The sequence below is a fragment of the Eriocheir sinensis genome, chromosome 9, assembly GCF_024679095.1.
Source record: "Eriocheir sinensis breed Jianghai 21 chromosome 9, ASM2467909v1, whole genome shotgun sequence".
NCBI classification, from domain to species: Eukaryota; Metazoa; Arthropoda; class Malacostraca; order Decapoda; family Varunidae; genus Eriocheir; species Eriocheir sinensis.
The window spans coordinates 16,416,111-16,436,604 of record NC_066517.1 but is presented as its reverse complement, the minus strand read 5'-3'; the positions used below and the strand labels follow the sequence as shown (position 1 = coordinate 16,436,604).

Here is a 20,494-nt window from a genome sequence, read left to right as displayed (position 1 = left end):
TACAGCAGAGGAGTCAGTTCAATCGCATAAAAAAAAGGTTGCAGATGTGAAAAAAAAGCCCGCTACTCACTGCTCCTATAAAGAGTTAGAGGAGTGGCCGAAAGATAGGTCAATTTCGGGAGGAACACTTTACTTATAATCTCACTGTGTCGTGTCATATTACAAGGAGCGAAAATATAATGCCAGTTTTCTTCAACGCTTTCACCTCTCACCATCTTTTCCCTAAGCCCCGTAAAGGAGATAATCGTGTTCTCATAAGTGTTTTTTTTTCTTTTTAACGTTCGTGGTACAGAAGCTTCGTCACTCTATACCACCAGGGTCATTCAACTACCCCTGGAAATGCCCACACAACTCCTACGAAAGTCTTGTCAAATGTGAATGTGTAGGTCTCGAAATGTTTGAGAAGGCGGCGTTCAACATATAATTACATAACATTCCTACGAAAACCTTATCAAATGTGTGTGTAGGCGCAGAAAGTTTGAGCTGGAGCTGCCGTGTGTAGGCCATTATAACTCTTGCACTCTCCCTATGTTCTTGTGTTCTTAACGAGGGCTCAGTTGACACATAATACGGATGTTTCATTGATAAACACAACCCATACTATTACTGGGTCATCTGTCCATACTATAAAGCTTTGCGAGACATATAAGAGTATGTAACCACAAACATAATTATAGATGCCAGACCCCTACAACAACCCTCCGAAGACGAATTTGACACCACATCACTTATTAACATTCATCTCCAACACCCATAGCAAACTCCCCACCTCACTCTGCATAAATTAGCGAGTCACCGCGGAAACTATAGACGCCAGAATGAAGAGAGGCCCATCCCACCCCCTGCGGCGATCCTCTGACACCGAAGGAGAAGATAAACACGTGACATCCGCCGGGCCAGCAGATGTCGAGCCTAGCACCTCCTCCTCCTCCTCTTCGATCCTTCTTTGTCCGTCGTCGCAGCTGTCGTGTGATTAATTAATGCAGGGTTATGGTTATATTGGCTTCGATCCTGTGTTTATACTTTCACCCTTAGCTTGGGGGGCGGGGAGAGGGGGGGTATATGACTTGATTAACAGTAGATTCCTTTTGTTGGTGTGAATACTGGTGATAATAGATACATAGATGGAAAGATAGAGAGGTAGAGAGTGACCTGGTAAATATTGACGATAACAGGATAGATAAATAGTTAAATGAATAGAGATAGAGAGAAATCGAGTAAATACTGGTGATAATAGAAGGGTAGATAGGTGGATAGATAGATATATACACAGAGAGAAAGATAGACATATAGATAGATAAAGATGGAACGACAATAGGATAGGTAGATAAATGAATAGATATAACAGATGGAGATAAATAAATAGATAGATAGATAGATAGACAGATAGATAGATGGACAGATAAATAGATAGATAGATAGACAGGTAGATAGATAAATAGATAGATAGATAAATAGATAGATAGATAGATAGATAGATAGATAGACAGATAGATAGATGGATGGATAGATAGATAGATAGAAAGACAGATAGATAGACAAAATATGAGCAGATGAATATTGATAGACAGACAATCAAATAGATAGATAAAAGAAAAATACATAATTGAATTTAGAGACAGACAAAGACTGAGAGGAAAGAAACCACTTCCCCAATTCCCACACTTGCAATAGTTTAGACGTGGGATGATAATGAGGCTTAATTGACTTTCTATCGTTTGAAAGCAAGGAAGCGGGGAACACGTACTGAGAGAGAGAGAGAGAGAGAGAGAGAGAGAGAGAGAGAGAGAGAGAGAGACCCGTACACAACACATCGCTCATACACACAAAAAAAAAGAGAAAATGCCAACAAAGAGTCATCCAATTAACTATTCGTTTATAAGAGAATACCAGAAGTTGATGATTTAGCTATATATATTTACTTCCTTGTTCCACGTTAGTATATCTTCGTTGATGGAAACTGAAATGACTGAAAGCAATATGTAAAGCGATTGTGTGTTAACTATTCGTTTATAAGAGAATACCAGAAGTTGATGATTTAGCTATATATATTTACTTCCTTGTTCCACGTTAGTATATCTTCGTCCATGGAAACTGGACTGACTAAATGCAAGTTGTTATAATGTGCTTGTGTGTTTAACTATCCATTTATAAGAGTATACCAGAACATTTGATAATTTAGCTATATACATTTCCTAGTTATGCCACGCTGATATCTTCTTCTGCATTGAAACTAGAGTGACTGAAACCAAGCTATGGAGAATTGCTTGTGTGTTTAACTATCCTTCTATAAGAGTATACCAGAACATTTGATAATCTAGCTGTATATATTTCCTAGTTATGCCACGCTATCTTCTCCTGCATTGAAACTAGAATGACTGAATGCAAGTTATGGGGAATTGCTTGTGTGTTTAACTATCCTTCTATAAGAGCACACCAGTCAATAAAGTTAGATATACATAATTACCTACATATTCAACGTTAACAACCTTCTCGTACATGGAAAATAGAGTAACTGAGTGCAAGATATGAAGATAGTGTATGTGTGTCTATATCTTCACTATTTATCTGTCTGTAGGAGTATAACAGTTATTCTAGATATTAATTCACCCACTAAGTCCTGTTGTTTTAATCATGTTGTTGTATTCGCGTTGTTTTCTCATGCATGGAAAGTGGAGTGACTGAAAGCAAGGAAAGAGGCGGAACACAGGAAGTAAAACAAGACTGTGGCTAATTTGTGGATGTCGAACACACACAGAGAGAGAGAGAGAGAGAGAGAGAGAGAGAGAGAGAGAGAGAGAGAGAGAGTAAAAAACAGACAAGAGATTCCTCCTTCCAGGCCTTACTTCCTCCTCCTCCTCCTCCTCCTCCTCCTCCTCCTCCTCCTTCTCTTCCACTTCCTCCTCCTCCTCCTCCTCCTCCTCCTTCTCTTCCACTTCCTCCTCCTCCTCCTTCTCCTCCTCCTCCTCCTCCTCCTCACGTCCACCTTTCCTCCAGGTCTGGGTATTCTACTTTTTTTTTTCATATCATCTCTCTCTCTCTCTCTCTCTCTCTCTCTCTCTCTCTCTCTCTCTCTTTCTCTCTCTCTCTCTCGAGGAACAATGGCATAAAACTCAAATGTAGTCAAGTAAATTCAGACTGCACAAAATTTTTCTTCACCAACGTTGTAGTGCGAGAATGGAATAAGCTCCCACCATCAGTGGTCCAGTGTAGCACGATTGACTCCTTTAAAAACAAGCTCGACCGTCACTTCCTTGAACTTAATATTAACTAGAGTAGAAAAGCAACGTTTTGGAGCCATCTGATCAATGTAAAATAACTTAGGTTTAAGGACAGACCACCTAGTCTGGATCATGGGGTCTGTGTGGTCTGATTTTCTATGTAATTCTATGTAATTCAACAACAAAAACAAAAACAGCAAAAGATGGGAACGTTTTCTCATTTTTTTTTTTTTAGATTATCTTCTACGATACTCAACCAACTAGTTTTTAGTGTCATTCTTTTTTGCATAAACTGCCAGGTAGAAGAAGAGGAGGAGGAGGAAGAGGAAGACTTGACATCGAAAATTTCTCCGTCTGATGTGTGTGTGTGTGTGTGTGTGTGTGTGTGTGTGTGTGTGTGAATTTTATTACTCTACAACTACATACTTGAGGAAGGAGGGGAGGGGGAGAAAGGGAGGGAGAGGAGGGAAGTGGGTTAGGAGGAGGAAAAGCAGGGAGGGAAGAAGGGAAGAGAGAAAGAGGGAAACAAAAGGAAAGGAATATTGGAGAAGAGGAAGAGGAAGAGGAAGAGGAAGAAGAGAGATAAGGAAGTAGCATCAGCAGCAGTAATACCAGTAGTAGTAGTAGTAGTAGTAGTAGTAGTAGTAGTAGTAGTAGTAGTAGTAGTAGTAGTAGTAGTAGTAGTAGTAGTAGTAGTAGAAGTAGTAGTAGTAGAAGTAGTAGTAGTAGTAGTAGTAGTAGTAATAAGTCATAACTAAGCCAGAACCAATGTGTGTGAGTCTGTGTGTGTGTGTGTGTGTGTGTGTGTGTGTGTGTGTGTGTGTGTGTGTGTGTACGTCCAGCAGGCAATCCCTATAAACGTACATATGTGCACCAAACCCTCCACGCCTCTGTGCACATCAGGAACTGGACGGGAAATCGTGTGTTGAATTACAAACAAGTCTTCTTCACTTTTCGGGTAGTAGCAGCAGTAGTAGTAGTAGTGGTAGTAGTAGTAGTCGTTGATAAAAGCACGGAAAGATGATTATGTACCGCTAAACACACACACACACACACACACACACACACACACACACACACACACACACACACACACCTGGAAATCAATATTCACACACCCCTCCCTCCCCCCGCCTCAAAGACTCTCGGTCAAAATAGCTTTTCGAGGCGACAATCTCCTCGTTGAAAAGACTCTTAACACGCGGGTGAAGAAAGATAATAAGAGCTTCCTTAAAAATGTCTCTCCCTCAAACGTGAATGGAGGAACACGCCGAGAGAGAGGGTCAAATTTAAAGCTAGAATAGACCTGTAGCGAATTCACGTTTATCACAGAAAATTGAGCAGAAGGAGGAAAAAGAGTGAAAACACAAATAAGTGTAAAGCCATTTCCTGACTCTACACAATAATAAATAGAACAGTGAACCCTCAAACTTAACCCGGATATATCTAACCTATATAGAAGCGTTCAAATATTTTGTTTTCCACGAGTAGACAGGTTCGTTATCTATCTACTTATCTAATCTAGAGGAACGGAAGAAACATGATATTAAAAAGTAAGGAAACCGAAAAAAAACATCAATAGAGTTTCAGACAGGAAAGAGGAAACAAAAATGAAAAAAAAAAAAGTGGTTAATGGGAGCGATTTTTTTGTTTTTGTTTTTTACAGGACGAAAGGAGGCAGCTAAAGGGCAAAATAAGGATTAGACAAAAAAAAAAGGACTGCAAATGGTGCTGCTGTAAATAGTTGATAGAGTAACCGAAAGAGGGTCAAAATCGTATGGAGAGGTGTCTTGATACTCTCCTAATGAAAGCGTTAAAGTCGTAGGCAGTGAAGTAGTCAAACCTTATTACCTACCTCCTTAAGGACACATCACCACCAAACAACACACACACACACACACACACACACACACACACACACACACACACACACACACACACACACACACACACACACACACATAAACACACTACTTTTCCTCTTTCTAGCATTTCTCTCTATATATTTAAATCTACCTATATATCTCTATCAAACTACATATTTAACTATCAATCTCTTTAAAACCAAACAAATTCAAACACAAACAGAAGCAAACATACGCAACACTCTGGAATGCACAGTTATAATATTCTCGTTTTTATTGCTGCTGGAAAATAAGTCACCGCACGGAACGTAAATTGAAGGAAATAAAATAAGGAAAAAAAAAGGAAAAGGAAATGACAATAAGAATAATAATCATAAATGCAAGAACAATATCAACAGTAAGGGATCAAAGGAACAAAAACAACACTAAGTGGACAAAACGAGAAACACACACACACACACACACACACACACACACACACACACACACACACACACACACACACACACACACACACACTATAACCCATGTAATTGTGTCTTTTTCTTTATGTTGACCTCCGTTTCCTTTTCCGCATTATCATCATTGTCATCATCATCATCATTATCTTCAACTTCTTAACTTTCTTGATTAATCTTTACCTTTTTCGTCCTTCTCCTGTCCCTCCACCATTCCAACTCCTGTGTTTCTTTCTTTTTCTTCTTCTTTTTTTTATATTATTTTATTCCTCTTTTTCAGTGTTCTTCATCCTCTTTTTCCTTCTATTCCACAAAGTCACATTCCTTTTGCCCTTCTTCGTCCCTTTCAGTCACCACTTCCTGCTACAGTTCCACCTTTTATTATACCTCCTCCTCCTCCTCCTCCTCCCCCTACTCCTGCACACATTCTTTTAACTTGACCGTGTTCTCTATATGAATGTCTAAGCTCTCCCACTTAAGGCAACAACAAAAATATCATCAACTTCAACAATAACAGTGTTATAGTAGGATGTCAACGTATTATTATTATTATTTAATATCATCACGAATTAGGCATACAATTGTCAATGGAAAAAACCCACGACAGATAGATCACGCCACCTTATAGGAATGTCGTCCGTCAGTGTTTACCGTCTCAGTTTTGTATACATCGCATTTCATAGTGCGTGGAGGTCACCTTGACGTACGTGACCAATCGTAACAATTATTTTCCAACCTGTAACTCGTGACTCCTTCACGAGAGTCCGACTGACACACAACGGAGTCGCTCTCGCTACGACGCTTCTTGTACATATAGGCTACGAATATAATTCGCCTTAAGGAAGCTGAAGTCTTAATCAACGCCCTTTAAACGCACCCCGGCAAGCCCGTTACATTTGGTTGGCAGCGGTCACCACCGCGCCTGTGCCTTCGCTACCTCGTTCTCCTCCAAGCTCCAAGCCACGAGAACTCACCAACAAACTCCGGGGACAGGCGTAGAAGGAAGGAAGGAGTCACAAGCCAGCCGTCCGCGGCAACTCACCAGGCGCCAGCTACAAGCAACTCACCAGGCGTCAAGCCTCGAGCCACCAACGGGCCTACGCGACACCTTTAAACAGTTGGCTCGTCCTTCAAGTGAGGAGGAATTGGAGCACGGTGCAGACACCGATGATTTAAATGTTGTAAACTTACGTTCTGGTGCTACATACTCTTCACTACCAAGGGAAAGAGCCCCTTCACCTCCGGGTTCGTCTGAATACTTAACCCCCACTCAGCCGATCAAAATGCCTGACGATCCACCTCCCGCCCCTCCTGCCAGGGCCCCACCCCACTTTCCCCCTCCCCCGATTTGGGGCATTCCAACTCACGCCAGTATTCGGCAATTCTCTGGCGGCGAGACCGACTTTTCGGCGAGACAGTTCCTAGATCTTTGTGAGTCTGCCATCGTAAAATCCTCCATTACGGAAGATCATGACTTTTCGGCGAGACAGTTCCTAGATCTTTGTGAGTCTGCCATCGTAAATTCCTCCATTACGGAAGATCATGATAAAATCGCTTTCATTCGGTCCCGTTTATTTCCAGGCTCTCGGGCACTGAATTTGATGCAGTCCTCAGCGTTCGCTTCGGGAGACATTGGAGTAAACTATGAGGTTTTTAAAGGGAATTTCATAAAAATCTTCGGGGGCGGGAATAAACCAAGCATCGTTAGACAGATGGCACACACGGTTGAGTCCCTCCAAATAAATTCCTCAACAAAGCCGATTTAGGACCCCATGATTGAGGCAAATCAGCTGGCGGTTGACTGTGTCAAGAGCCTAGAAGACGCGCTCTGGCTTCCAGGGGGCTGTATGCAAAAGCATCAGGTGAAGACAGCTTTCGAGTTGTTTTTTTACTTATTTCATATTTCAGAGAAGAACCGCCGTTCTGCCCTTTCTTTGGCTTTCAAACCGAACGGGAAGTTGGTTGACTTCGTCTCAGAGTTAGAAGTCAAGGTTCAAGAACACCCTCACCATCAACCCCTCGCAACAGCCGCAGCATTGCAGGCACAAAGTAAGGCATCTCTCACCTGTAGTTTTTGCAAACAATCAGGACATTCTGAACATTCTTGCTTCGCGAAACGTAGGAAGCCTGTACAGGTGAGGCCAGCCAGGTAAGGAGGACGAGTGCTGCCCGCAGGTTATTGGTCACTCACCTTGCCACTGCACAGGTAACAACAACAACAACAACAACAACAACAACAACAACAACAACAACAACAACAATATAAACAACAACAACAACAACAACAAATACAACAAACAATACCAAAACCAACAACATTAATAATAACAAACAAAAGCAAAAAAACAACAACATAACATAACACAAATAACTAAGCCATAACACACACACACACACACACACACACACACACACACACACACACACACACACACACACACACACGTCTTAACACAAACAAACATAAGCACACGTCAACATAAACAAAACAAACAAGTAAATTACAAACATTACCAGCACCACTACTACCACCACCACCACCACCACGGCTATAACCCAACCACCACCTCCTCCTCCTCCTCCTCCTCCTCCTCCTCCCCTTCCGTCCCCTCTTTCCTTCCTCTTTGCCCTCAGTACCACCGCGTTCCCCTTCCTACAAACACAACACACTCCTTCATCCCCCCCCCCCCTCTCCCCTCCTCCTCCCCAATACATCAAATTTTACCTTCACGCACCTGCCTATTTACCTTCCTCGCCTACCTTCATTTACTCTGATACCTGCCCTCTCCTCCCTTTCCTCCCTCTCATTATACAGTACTCATCTCCTCACCTTTACCTGTTTACCTTTTGACACCTTCACCTACCTGTGGGTCATTAGTTATTCCTTGCATCCTCTCGTAACCCCTTATCCCATTTGCTACCCTTTAGAACCTCCTTTCAGCTAACCTTAACTTCTATTACTCTCTTTCCAGTCCCCTTAACACTTTGTACATGAATTATCCTTCCCAATCTACTTCTTATTACACCCTTACCTACCCTTAAACACCCTTATCTCCCACCCCTTATTCCCTTAGGCATATTTCCATCATTCTATTTCCCACTGTCCACTCCACCATCCTCTTATTATCTTCCAAACCTCACCTTACGCACATACGCATATCCCCATCGCTCCATTTCCCACTATCCACTCTTTTATCATTTCCTTATCCTCTTCCAAACCCATTATCTCCCTCTCCTTAATCCCCTACGTATATTCCCATTACTTACTCATTTCCCCTCACGCACTCCTTCATCATCCTCTCTTACCGTCTTCCCGACTCATCATCACCCTCCCCTTTACTCTCTATTCACTGTACTCATTACTTACTCTTTTCCCCTTACTAATTTACTCAACTTCACCTCCCATACCATTGATACATCCACTACCCATTTCTTTACCCATCATTTCACCTGGCTTTAGTTATTTACCCATATTCTCCCTTTTACTTTCCTTCTTTTTATTCTCCCTTTTTTTCTATTATTTTACTCCTCTTTTTCAGTTTACTTCATCCTCTTTTTCCTTCTATTCTTCTTCCTTACTCATACCTCATCTTCCCACCCTTCCCCCTTCCCCAGTGTCACCAACCATTCACTCCTAACACACCTTTTTGCATTTTACTATTTTACCTTCATAGATTTAGTCATTTACCCATTAACCACCCTTTTACTTTCCTTCCCATTCCCATAACTTCCTTCCTTACCCATACCTCATCTTCCACCCCCTTACCCCTTCCCTACTGTCACCACCCATTCACACCTATTACCCTTCACTGAGCTCCTCCTCCCTTCACCTTCCCCTCTTACCCATCCCTACCCCTTGCCCTCTCCCCCCAATCAGTCACGCTGGCTCCCTAGTGAACACACGTGGTTGTTAACTGGTGACTTTTGACCTCCACGGGGCCTTGAGGACGCGTACGTAATGCCTCCACCGTGACCTTGACCGTGAGTGATAGGAAGGGGGAGGGGAGAGAGGGGAGTGAATGGGGGGGGGAGAGAGGGGCGTGAATGGTGGGGAGAGAGGGGCATGAACGGTGGGGAGAGAGGGGAGTAAAGGGGAGAAGGTAAGACACGTAAGAACTTTTAGACAGGTGGGTACAGACAGTAAACCCACTGACATACATACATACATACATACATACATACACGGAAGAACACAGGTAGGTAAGTAGGTAAGTAGATATTTATACAGGTAGATACAGGTAGATATGTTGGCGCTAGTGAGTGTTCTAAGCGCTAATTGGATACAGGTAGGTACAAATACAAGTAGATAGGTAGACGTACAGGTTCATAGGTAATTAGATAGGTGAAGAGGTAGGTAGGTAGGTAAGTAGGCAGACAGAAAGGTGTGTAGGTAGAGAGTGAGGTAGGTAGATAGACAGGTAAACCGAGAGAGAGGTAAAGAGATAGGTAGACAATGAGGTGACACAAACAGGTAACAGGTAGGTGGCGGGACAGGAAGATAGACAGAGAGAGAGAGAGAGAGAGAGAGAGAGAGAGAGAGAGAGAGAGAGAGAGAGAGAGAGAGAGAGAGAGAGGTCAGAAGGAAGGTAGGTAAGTAGGCAGGTAAATAGATAGGTAAGTAGGTAGTTATATAGACAGTTAGATAGAGAAAAGACAAACAAAGAGGCACACACACACACACACACACACACACACACACACACTTCACACTTCACACTTCACACATTTAATCCGTGAGCACCGACCATGATAAGTTTCTCACCCACTTAAACCAAACCAAACTGAGAAGCAGAACACACACACACACACACACATGCTGGTCAGTCAGTTTCCGGCAGCCTCTCACGTGCGCGCCAGCAGAGAAAGTTATCGAGACCACGAAGAAAACGAAAAATCAGATAATAAAAAAAAAATCACCTTCCGTAGAAACGCAAGCAGACAACCCACCTCACATTTTCCATTAAGAACATCTCCTTTTACTTATTTACATTTCTTGACCACTATTTCACACTCACGCACGCACCCACACACTCTTTATAACTTTTTTTCAACTTACGTGACTAGACAGATGAAAGTTGAACTCGGCTGTTGATAAAAATGCCTCCTGGGTAATGGCACGGAGTTGGGAGGTCACTACAAGAGTCCAAAATGGGCGTAGCTATAAGGCGAAGTACAGTCCGCTGAGGAGGAGAGCCTACGTAAGCACATCCTCCTTCCGCAACACCTGGCAAGACACTGGCGTTGGGAGTGGGTCAGTGTGGCTTGCAACTGCCTTGGGCCCCCAGTCAGACACCAGCTGACTGACCGCTCCCCCTCCCCACCACCACGCCTCTCTCTTCTCTCCTCCTCCTCCTCCTAGGCCTCCAGTCGATGCGGTTTTCACGAGTAGTATTGGCAGTAGCTCACAACTGGGCGTAAATGAGAAGTGTCAGTTCGCGCCGTTCTGTCAAGTCTCCGTTTTTTGTTGGGCACATCCTGGCTCGGATTTGTTTACGCGTGTTATTTTCTACCTGTTTCGCGTGTCTTCGTTACGTTTTCTCTTCTCCGTTCATTTAGTTTTTTTTATTTTGCAGGTTATTAGAAAGTTCCTGACCCCCAGACATCTGAGCTTCGATTGGCTTTCTCGCCCCGTCTTTTGAGTAAGTTGTTCGCGGCTGTATGAGTCTGGGTATAAAAATATTGTCTGGCTCACGAAAGAAAGTTTTGTTTTAGTGGGTAACTGCAACATATTGTCGCCTCTATTTTTTTTTCTTTTTAGATGCTGCCGCATTTGTGTGACAATTTAATATGTATGTGTGAGAAGTACCTTAAATATATCTTTTCTTCAAGTAGCCCCTGTTTTTTCATTCATTATCTCTTCACAAAAAAATAACAAACAACGCATATGGTTAACCTGTCTGCCCAAAGACAATTTGCCTCAGGAAGGGGAACATAAACCTCTGTCTGATGTCCTATTACGTGAGTGCTACATGAACTTGCTATGTTAGGAGGGGGGTGCGCTGTAGTCTAGGCACTCAAAGGTGGCGCGGGGAAGGTCGATGAATCATGACTGACAAGTGGCGGGGCAGCGAGGCTCTCCCATCGTCCGCTCGCCCTCCACTCCAGCAGGCTGTGGAGCGACAAGCTATGTGTCTGCTCCTCTTAACTCATCTCACACTCCCTCTGCCGGGGCTTATCTGGGTACAACTCAGTGGCATAATGACTAAACGTAGATAAAACCTAGCATCAGAAAAACTGCAATAACGCAGTAAAAAATCTTCATTTCCACAGTGTGAGATCGAGGTGTCAGCTAGGTTATGTGCCGAAGAAGTGGCCTCAGACACGGTTACTTTTTAGCACATCAGTGGCTCAGTTGGTTTGCTAACTTCTTTTCTAAAGCCCCTAGTTCGATTCGTGACCCTCAGTAGTATACATTTCTAGATGACACCTAGAAGAGCAAGGGAGGAGCGTCCTTCAGCTAATGGCATGTTCTCTATTGCGAGCTACAGCGGCGAGCATTTGCTGAGGCAACCGAGAGAGATTACGCCCTGAAAATCGCCACATGGAGTTTTAGCCTTAAAGAGTTCTGTTGGTAGCAGATCTTGACTGGGCAAGCGGCCACTTCGGAGTGAATACTGGTGGACGTGGTGTTGTGTGGGACGTAGGCCTATACAGAGATATATAGAACTCCTTGGACGTATATAGTATGTATACACAGATCTTAAGAGTCCCCCCACACAGACCCAACATTACACAATAAGGATTTAAAGGGATGTCGTTGATTAAGCAGCATCTACATAACCTAGCTACAGGAATTTAAGAGTGGTATTAATCGGGCTTTTTATCAATCGTAGGATAATCACTCACGGTCTCACCACGATAAACCAAACTTTTACCTGCACCGCAAACTGTATTAAATTTTTCTCGACCAGTCTTGGAAACCTAGCCCTGAGAACCACGTCCGGAAGGTGAGAACCCGAAGGACCTGAGAAGGATTGTTTATTTTTTGGGCGGGAAACCGAAGAGGCGTATCCCGGATGATGACGTCATACCCAAACAAGGCCTGGACAGAGAGTTCCTTATCCCTCCCTCCCTCCTCCCTGTCCTGCTCTCTCTCTCTCTCTCTCTCTCTCTCTCCCCGCGATCATTGCCTCCCTCCATAACTCACGCCCCTCTCACCCTCACAGAGCCATTTATTGTTTTCAAGTTCCTCGCATCCGGCCTCGCTCCCCGACCCTCCCTGCCGCAAGACGGTCAGGCGGCGGCGAGGCGCGACAAATTTCGGACAAAACAGTGAGCGTGACTTATCTTGACCCTTCTCACAATACCCAAAGGAAGGATAAAGGAAAAGTCTCTAGAACCACATCCGTTGTTGCATCTTACATGCTGCTTAGGGATTTGATTTTTCCTTGGTCTTTCTCCTACGGTTCGTCACGGTCGGCACTGCGGTGACTGCGGCAAGGCTGTGACTAAGCAAGAAGGAATTCATTTCAAAGTTATATCCCTGAGTGGCACCTTCGTATTGCGTAACCGTTTTGACAAATAAATGATTGTTCTTGCGCCCCGCACTTATGTTCCCGCCAGCAAAATGGAAGCTGCCTTCGTTACGTTTCTAAAGATTTGCCTATTTCGTCTGCATTCATGTGCATTGTCGCGTTATTTCGAGCTTTTTTTTCCCACTCGTGTCCCAGACGTTGAATGACTCACGAAGCGAGCCATGGCCGATGTACGATGACTCCTTATCTTGCACCACCCGGCGCGCACCGTCTGTCGTGGGGCCACCCCGTTTATCTTTGCGATAATCTTATAGGAAATGCCTCACACCTCCGAGGGGCGTCAGAGTAGAGAGAGGGCAGTATGAGGTTGCGTGAGAGGTGGACTTGTGTTCCCGCCTTGGTCAATGGACAGGTTGCAGTTCATGGCTGCCAGCTCCCGTGCCTCATGGTCAATTATCTCCCCCTAACAAGGAACAAAATATTTTAGAATCAATGAATGAAAACCGGTGTATCTTATTCTCATGAGTTGGAAATGTACTTGACATTCTGGGAAGGTATCGTATTTAAAAGATTAATGGGGCTCAAGAGTGCGGGAACAGGTTGGCAGCATTGTTAGTATTGACTGTTGTTATGGTAACCGCGTGCTTTACGTCACCTGGGTGTGCGCCGCGTCCCCCTCCGCCGCGCAAACGAGTCCCCCGTATTACACACCATTATCCCCACATCCCCCGCTAACCACATGACCATGACGTACCAAAAATAACACTACACACTAAATAGACTCATATACGAGGATTAGTCATGGTTACACGCAAGAATGGAGGACGGAACAAAATGATATCCTTGTGATCGATTCTTTAGCAGGGAATATCGTCTGTGACCCGTTTACCGTGACCCAGGGAACACGACCCAGGGCAAGGCTCCCAGCCAGGCCCAGCGGCGCCCTAGGTCACAGGGGTAAACGGATAGAGGCCCTGCGACACCCCCTGGAGGTCACACTCACGGGGGGCAGCGCAGCGTTGACCTGACACGCCCACAGGTCACATCACACGCCTCACGTGACCCCGGGAAGTATGAGTGTGACCACGTGTTGCAGGTCACCTCTGTCTTCACGAGGATGCCATTGTTATTATTACTATTTATTATTATTATTATTATTATTATTATTATTATTATTATTATTATTATTATTAGGCCTATTACTGGCGGAAGATCAATACTGGTGCAAGTCAAAAACAAAGGGGTAATCCACAAAAAAAAAATATATAGAATAAAACAAGAACATAACAAAAGAAAAAAAAAGAAAAAAACAGCCTACAAGACAGACAGACAAACATAAAAACAAACAAAATCCAAGAACACATGAACACAGACATGCAGACAGAGACAAAACCACAAATAAAGAGAAAAACAAACAAACAGACAGCGAGCGAGACAACAGACAGACAGACGAACAGACAAAGCGAGGAGGTAGCAGCAACTAGCAACAGACAGATAAACAGATCCCCCAAAACGAGAAAATAACACACACACACACACACACACACACACACACACACACACACACACACACACACCAAAAAAACAGACACGCACATACAAGAAAACAAACAAACAAACAAAGCGAGGTAGCAAAAACAAACAACAGACGTGAACAAACAGACTAGTAAAACCGTAAACACATCCACACAAAGGCACAAACAGGGAAACAAACAAACAAACAGACAGATATAGAGAGGTAACAGCAGCAGCAGCAACAACAGCATCATCACCAGCATCAACGGGAACAACAACAACAGACCGTTTACTTACCTGTGTTTCGTAAAGGTCACACTCTACCTGGCTGTCGCCCCGTCGCTCACCTGAGGTCACCCCGTGGGACCATCCGTAACACTTTGCCCTTATTTTTCGCTGTCTTCTTGCCCTTCTTCTCTGTGTTCGTCGCTCGTCGCTCCTTCCTCTTCTTTTTCTCTTGTTCTTCTTGTTCGTATTCATGTTCTTATTTTTGTTTGTGTTCTTGTTTTTGTTCTTCTAGTTCTTGTTCTTGTCATGTTAGTTCTTCTTGTTTCTCTTCTTTTGGGTTCTTCTTGTTCTTTTTTCTTCAATTGGTTCCGTTTGTTCTTGTTGTTCTTGTTCTTCCTTTTTTTTCTATTACTACTCTCTTATTCTTTCACTTTTCTACATACAGTTTTACACTTATACATCATTGTAAACTTTTTAATTCCATTCTCTCCTTGTTGCACTCTTTTGCCTTCACATTTTTCCTCTTCCTACCTGTTTGTATTATTCATTTAACTTTATCCTCACCTTATTAACAAAAACTTCTTCCTCGTAACCACTCTTATGTAACACAATTTTACACTTCTACGCTACTTCAAACTTTCTTTCATTCAATTCTGGAAGTCAATTACTGCGTCATATATTGTGTTCAAAGAGCCAACGTGAAGGAGATGAGCACCGCCGCCACGCGCAGGTAAATTGTATCCTCCCAACTTTACCTTTTACTTTTTACACTTTCCTCCGTGGGTCGCCTGGCTGGGGTGAGGGACACAAGCCCGTTATCGTTAGCCGTTCATTAATGTGATGGGCTAATTGAACATGTCAGCGAGAACCGACTGACATGGCTGTGAGAGGGTCGAGAGGGAGGGCGCTGGGAGTACCGTAATGGACTCCCAGAATGGAATAGGAAGGGTCTGAAATGGCATCGAAGTTTAAAATTGTAATACGGAAGCGAGGTTATACGTGGAAGTGTTTATACAGTGTAAGGAGAAAGTTGAATGAATAATGCAAACAGGTAGAAAGAGGGAAAGAAGTGTTGCAAGGAAATAATAGAAGAGAAAGAGTTTGAAATTCGTAGAAGCGTAATAAATTATAATACATAAGTGTGATTACGAAAAAGAAGTGTTTAATAAGGTGAGGAGAAAGTTCAATAAATAACACAAACCAGTAAAAAGATAAGAATTGTGAAGGAAAAGAAGTGATAAAAAGGTTTGAAATAGTGTAAAAGTGTAAAATTTGTAATACAGAAACGTGAAAATAACACAAACCAGTAAAAAGATAAGAATTGTGAAGGAAAAGAAGTGATAAAAAGGTTTGAAATAGTGTAAAAGTGTAAAATTTGGAATACAGAAACGTGATGACGAGGAAGGAGTGTTTAATGGGGTAAGGAGAAAGTTAAATGAGCAATACAAATCAGCAGAACGAGGAGGACCATAGGGGAAAAAGAGGGAAAAAGTTGAAAATTTCGCAGAAGAGTGAAATTATAATACAGAAGCGTGACTACGAGAAAGAAGTGTTTAATGAGGTAAGGAGAAAGTTAAATGAATAATGCAAATCAGTTGAGAGAGGATGACTATGGAGGAAAAGGAGTAAAGTAGGGAAAGCAAGTATGTAATAAACGGAAAAAAGAAAGGCAGGAAAACAAAAGATGACGATTGTTTATAAAGAAGACGATAAAATGAAAGTGCCAAAGGGAAGGAAGACGTAAAAAGAGTAACAAAATAGACAATGAGCGAAGAGAGCGCAGGTAAATAAAATATGACAAGAACTTAGTGTTTACAAGGAATACGAGAAAATGAAAGTGCAAAATGGAAGGAGGACGTAGACTAAGTAACAAAATAAACGATGAGCAAGAAAATGAAGATAAAGAAATGAAGCATGAAAGATCAGTAGAGAGTAAAAACGACAAATAAACTAATGATCGGAATAAGAATAAAATATACTTACTCTATGGTTGTGAGACTGAGTCATGAATGAACGCGAACGCTCCATTGTGACGGAAGCGTAAAACTCACTCTTTGATGGAATATCGATTTATGCAAGGATAGTATCGTCTAGACTTTTCATACGTTTCATAAGTAGACGTAAAAAAGTGGAGGAGACGTTGAAAGTTTTATCGTTTGGAAGTAGAAAGATTTGTCAAGCAAGTTTGTCTCTTTATCCGTTTGCTCAAATTATAAAGCCTTTTTGAGACATTATAAAGTAGGAAAAGGCGATGTTATTGTGCTTCTATTCTTCATGGGTATGAGAAATGTTCGGAGTTTTAGATGTATAAGATTTGTCAAGCAAGTTCGTTAGTTTATAGATATGTTCAAGGCACTGACAACCAAAATTGGGTAGAAAGAAACTGAAGCTATTTTGCTGTAATTCTTCATGTGTAAGGAAAATGGAAGCTAAAAAGTACAAACTCTCCCGGGTAAGTTCGTTTATTTATTAATGTCTTCAAGTTAAAGGCATCAAAAGCCAATATACGTGTAATTATGGTGTCGTAAAAAGTGATAATACCATGTAATTTTCGTGTGGATAGAAGTCGTTGTTAAAAGCAGGGAAGAATTTAGAATTTTTACAAGTGCAGCATTAGTTAGGCAAGTGAGTTTGATATCAGATTTAAAGATAGTCTCGTGTTCTGCTGAAAATTATGGGGTTGTAAAATATTATAACATTGTGCTTTGGTAATGATACTTCTCGTGTGTGTTTGGGGGGGGGATTTTGAATACAGAGAGAGGAGGGGACAGGAAGAGAAGGAGAATGAGGAGCGACTTGTGAGGGGGGAGGAAGAGTGACCTAGATTGTCGTATACCCCACAATTAAAAATAAATATAAAAAACACGTAATACCATAATACACGCAACATTTCGCGCAGAAGGGAAAACAGAGTGAAAATGACTTTGAATAATGCGAATGAGGTGAAGACGAAGAGGGAAGAGTGACCAAATGAGTTCGTTCACCTTATACTTTACATCATAACAATTACAAACACACAAACACACACACACAAAGAACACCTAAAACACATGCAATAGTTTACGTGGGAAGGGAAAGTAAGAGGCAGGTGAACTTGAATAAGGCGGGCGGGCGTTCATGTTTTGCTTTTATTTTTGCCCTTGAGCTGCTTCCTCTACTGTCAACAAAAATGCAAACGGGATGGAGAGAGAATGAGGGAGGGAAAGAGAGGGAGAAAGAGGAGCAGGAAATGAGGGATGAGAAAAAATAACCTTGTTTATCTCGCATTTCACAACAACAACAACAAAAACACACACGAAAACTCACGAAAACACCTTTACACATGCAATAGTTCACGCAGGATGTGGGAAAACAGGAGATATAATATTACAAGCATGAATAAAGCGAGGAGGTGGAGAGGAGACGGAGAGTAAAGAGTGACCAAATGAGTTACTTCACCTTGCAGTAAAGTAGTAACAAACACCAGAACATCTTTAAAACATGCAATACTTTACAAAGAAAGGGAAAAAAATAAATAAATAAGGTTGAATACGGCAAGAATGTGAGACAGGGTGAAAAAAAGTGACTAAATGAGTTAGTTTACATTATACATTACAATAAAATCATAAGAAACACAAAAACACCTTTCAAACATACAAAACATCACGTAAAAGGGGATAACAAAAGGGCAGGTGAGTTTTAGCAAGGTGGGGAGACAGGGAGATGAAGAGGGAGAAGCCATACAAGTTGTTAAGAAAGACTAGCCTACGAAGTTTGGCTCACATAATCCAACAAATAACCTTTAAAACTCGCCAAACAAGCAACATATCAAGACGGTAAAACAATTGCTTGGCTAGTTTGAATGAGGCGGGGAGACGAGGACGAGGAACAGAGGACGAAAGTGATGAAATATGTTAGTCTACCTTATAATACCTAACAGCAAAACACTAAATACATCAAAATAACTTCATAACACGCACCATTTAACACAGGAGGGGAAAACAAGTGGCAGGTTAGTAAATTTGAACAAGGTGGGAATTCAGAGAGGGATGGAGGAGGATGGGGAAGGAAAGAATGAAGTATATATAGAAGTTTGTATAATATTAAAAAAAAGAAAATCTAATACATTCTTTCTTTCAACAACTAGTAGGAGGGAAAACAAGTGGAAGAGTTTTCAATCATGTGGAGAGCTGCTGCTGCTGCTGATGATGATAATGAAGAGAAGCCGGAAGAGGAAAAAATGACCAAAAGATGAGCTCGTAATACAAAAACACATCTTCAAAACCCTCATTAATTCATTTAGGACGAAAAAACAAAACAAATGGTAGATGATCTCAATTAGGCGGGTGAGCTAGGGAGGATAAAGAAGTGACCAGAGATGAGTTAGTTTACCATACACCTAACAGTAACACATAAACCTAACCTTATAACCCGCAACACTTCATGGAGGAAGGAAAAACAAGCAGCAGGGGAGTTTAAATAAGGTGGAGGGACAAGGAGGCTGAGGTCGAGGAAGAGAAAGAAAAAAGACTGACCAAAGATGAGTTTTTCTGCCGTATGCCTTACAGTAAAACATAAACGTAACCACATAAACCGCAATGCTTCACGGAGGTGGGAAAAACAAGCAGCAGGTCAGTTTAAATAAGATGAAGGAACAGGGAGGATGAGGAGGAAGATGAGATGACGGATATTCTAACCAAAGATGCATTATTTTACCTTATAACCTACAGTAAAGCAGAAAGATAAGCTCATTACCCCAGTATCTCACGCAGAAGAGAGAAAACAAGCTGCAGATGAGTTTGAATAAGACGGGGATCAAAATGGATGAGGAGGCGAAGGAGGAAGAGAAAAGAATGACCAGGAATGAGTTAGTTTGCCTTATACCTTATAAAAACACACACAAACATCTCCATTACCCTCCAAAACTAACCCCGTAGAGGGAAAAAATAAGCGGGAAGTGAGTTTGAATAAGGTAGAAAAAGAGGTTGGTGAGGATGAGGAAGAGAATAGCGGGAAGTGAGTTTGAATAAGGAAGAAAAGGAGGTTGAGGAGGATGAGGAAGAGAATATAATGGTCAAGGATGAATTGTTTTACCTCATAATTAATAGCACAGTAGCAAAATCAGTTCATAACCCTCAAAGAATCACCCCGTAGAGCAAAACAAGCGGGAAGTGAGTTTGAATAAAGTAGAGAGAAAGGGAGGTTGAGGATCGAGGATATGAAGAAGAGGATGAGGAAGAGAATATAATGGTGAAGGATGAATTATTTTACCTCATAATTAACAGCACAGTAGAAAAATCAGTTCATAACCCCCAAAGAATCACCCCGTAGAGCAAAACAAGCGGGAAGTGAGTTTGAATAAAGTAGAGAGAAAGGGAGGTTGAGGATCGAGGATATGAAGAAGAGGATGAGGAAGAGAATATAATGGTCAAGGATGAATTATTTTACCTCATAATTAATAGCACAGTAGCAAAATCAGTTCATAACCCTCAAAGAATCACCCCGTAGAGCAAAACAAGCGGGAAGTGAGTTTGAATAAGGCAGAGAGAAAGGGAGGTTGAGGATCGAGGATATGAAGAAGAGGATGAGGAAGAGAATATAATGGTCTAGGATGAATTATTTTACCTCATAATTAATAGCACAGTAGCAAAATCAGTTCATAACCCTCAAAGAATCACCTCGTAGAGCAAAACAAGTGGCAGGTGAGTTTGAATCCGGCGGGGAGAGAGGGAGGGGAGAGGGGTGGGGAGGGG

The 20,494-nt window shown here is 42.1% G+C and overlaps 1 protein-coding gene across 2 annotated transcripts in view; it reads right to left on the bottom strand.

The window, feature by feature from the left end:
• LOC126996015 (uncharacterized) overlaps positions 1-10,867 on the bottom strand; it is a 58,838-nt gene extending 47,971 nt beyond the window's left edge. The window contains exon 1 of one of the 2 annotated variants that reach the window (XM_050856003.1): positions 10,601-10,867. The gene's annotated coding sequence lies outside the window, so the exon portion shown is untranslated. The remainder of the gene's footprint in view (positions 1-10,600) is intronic. The other variant, XM_050856004.1, reaches the window with a different exon arrangement.
• Positions 10,868-20,494: the final 9,627 nt, after the last annotated feature.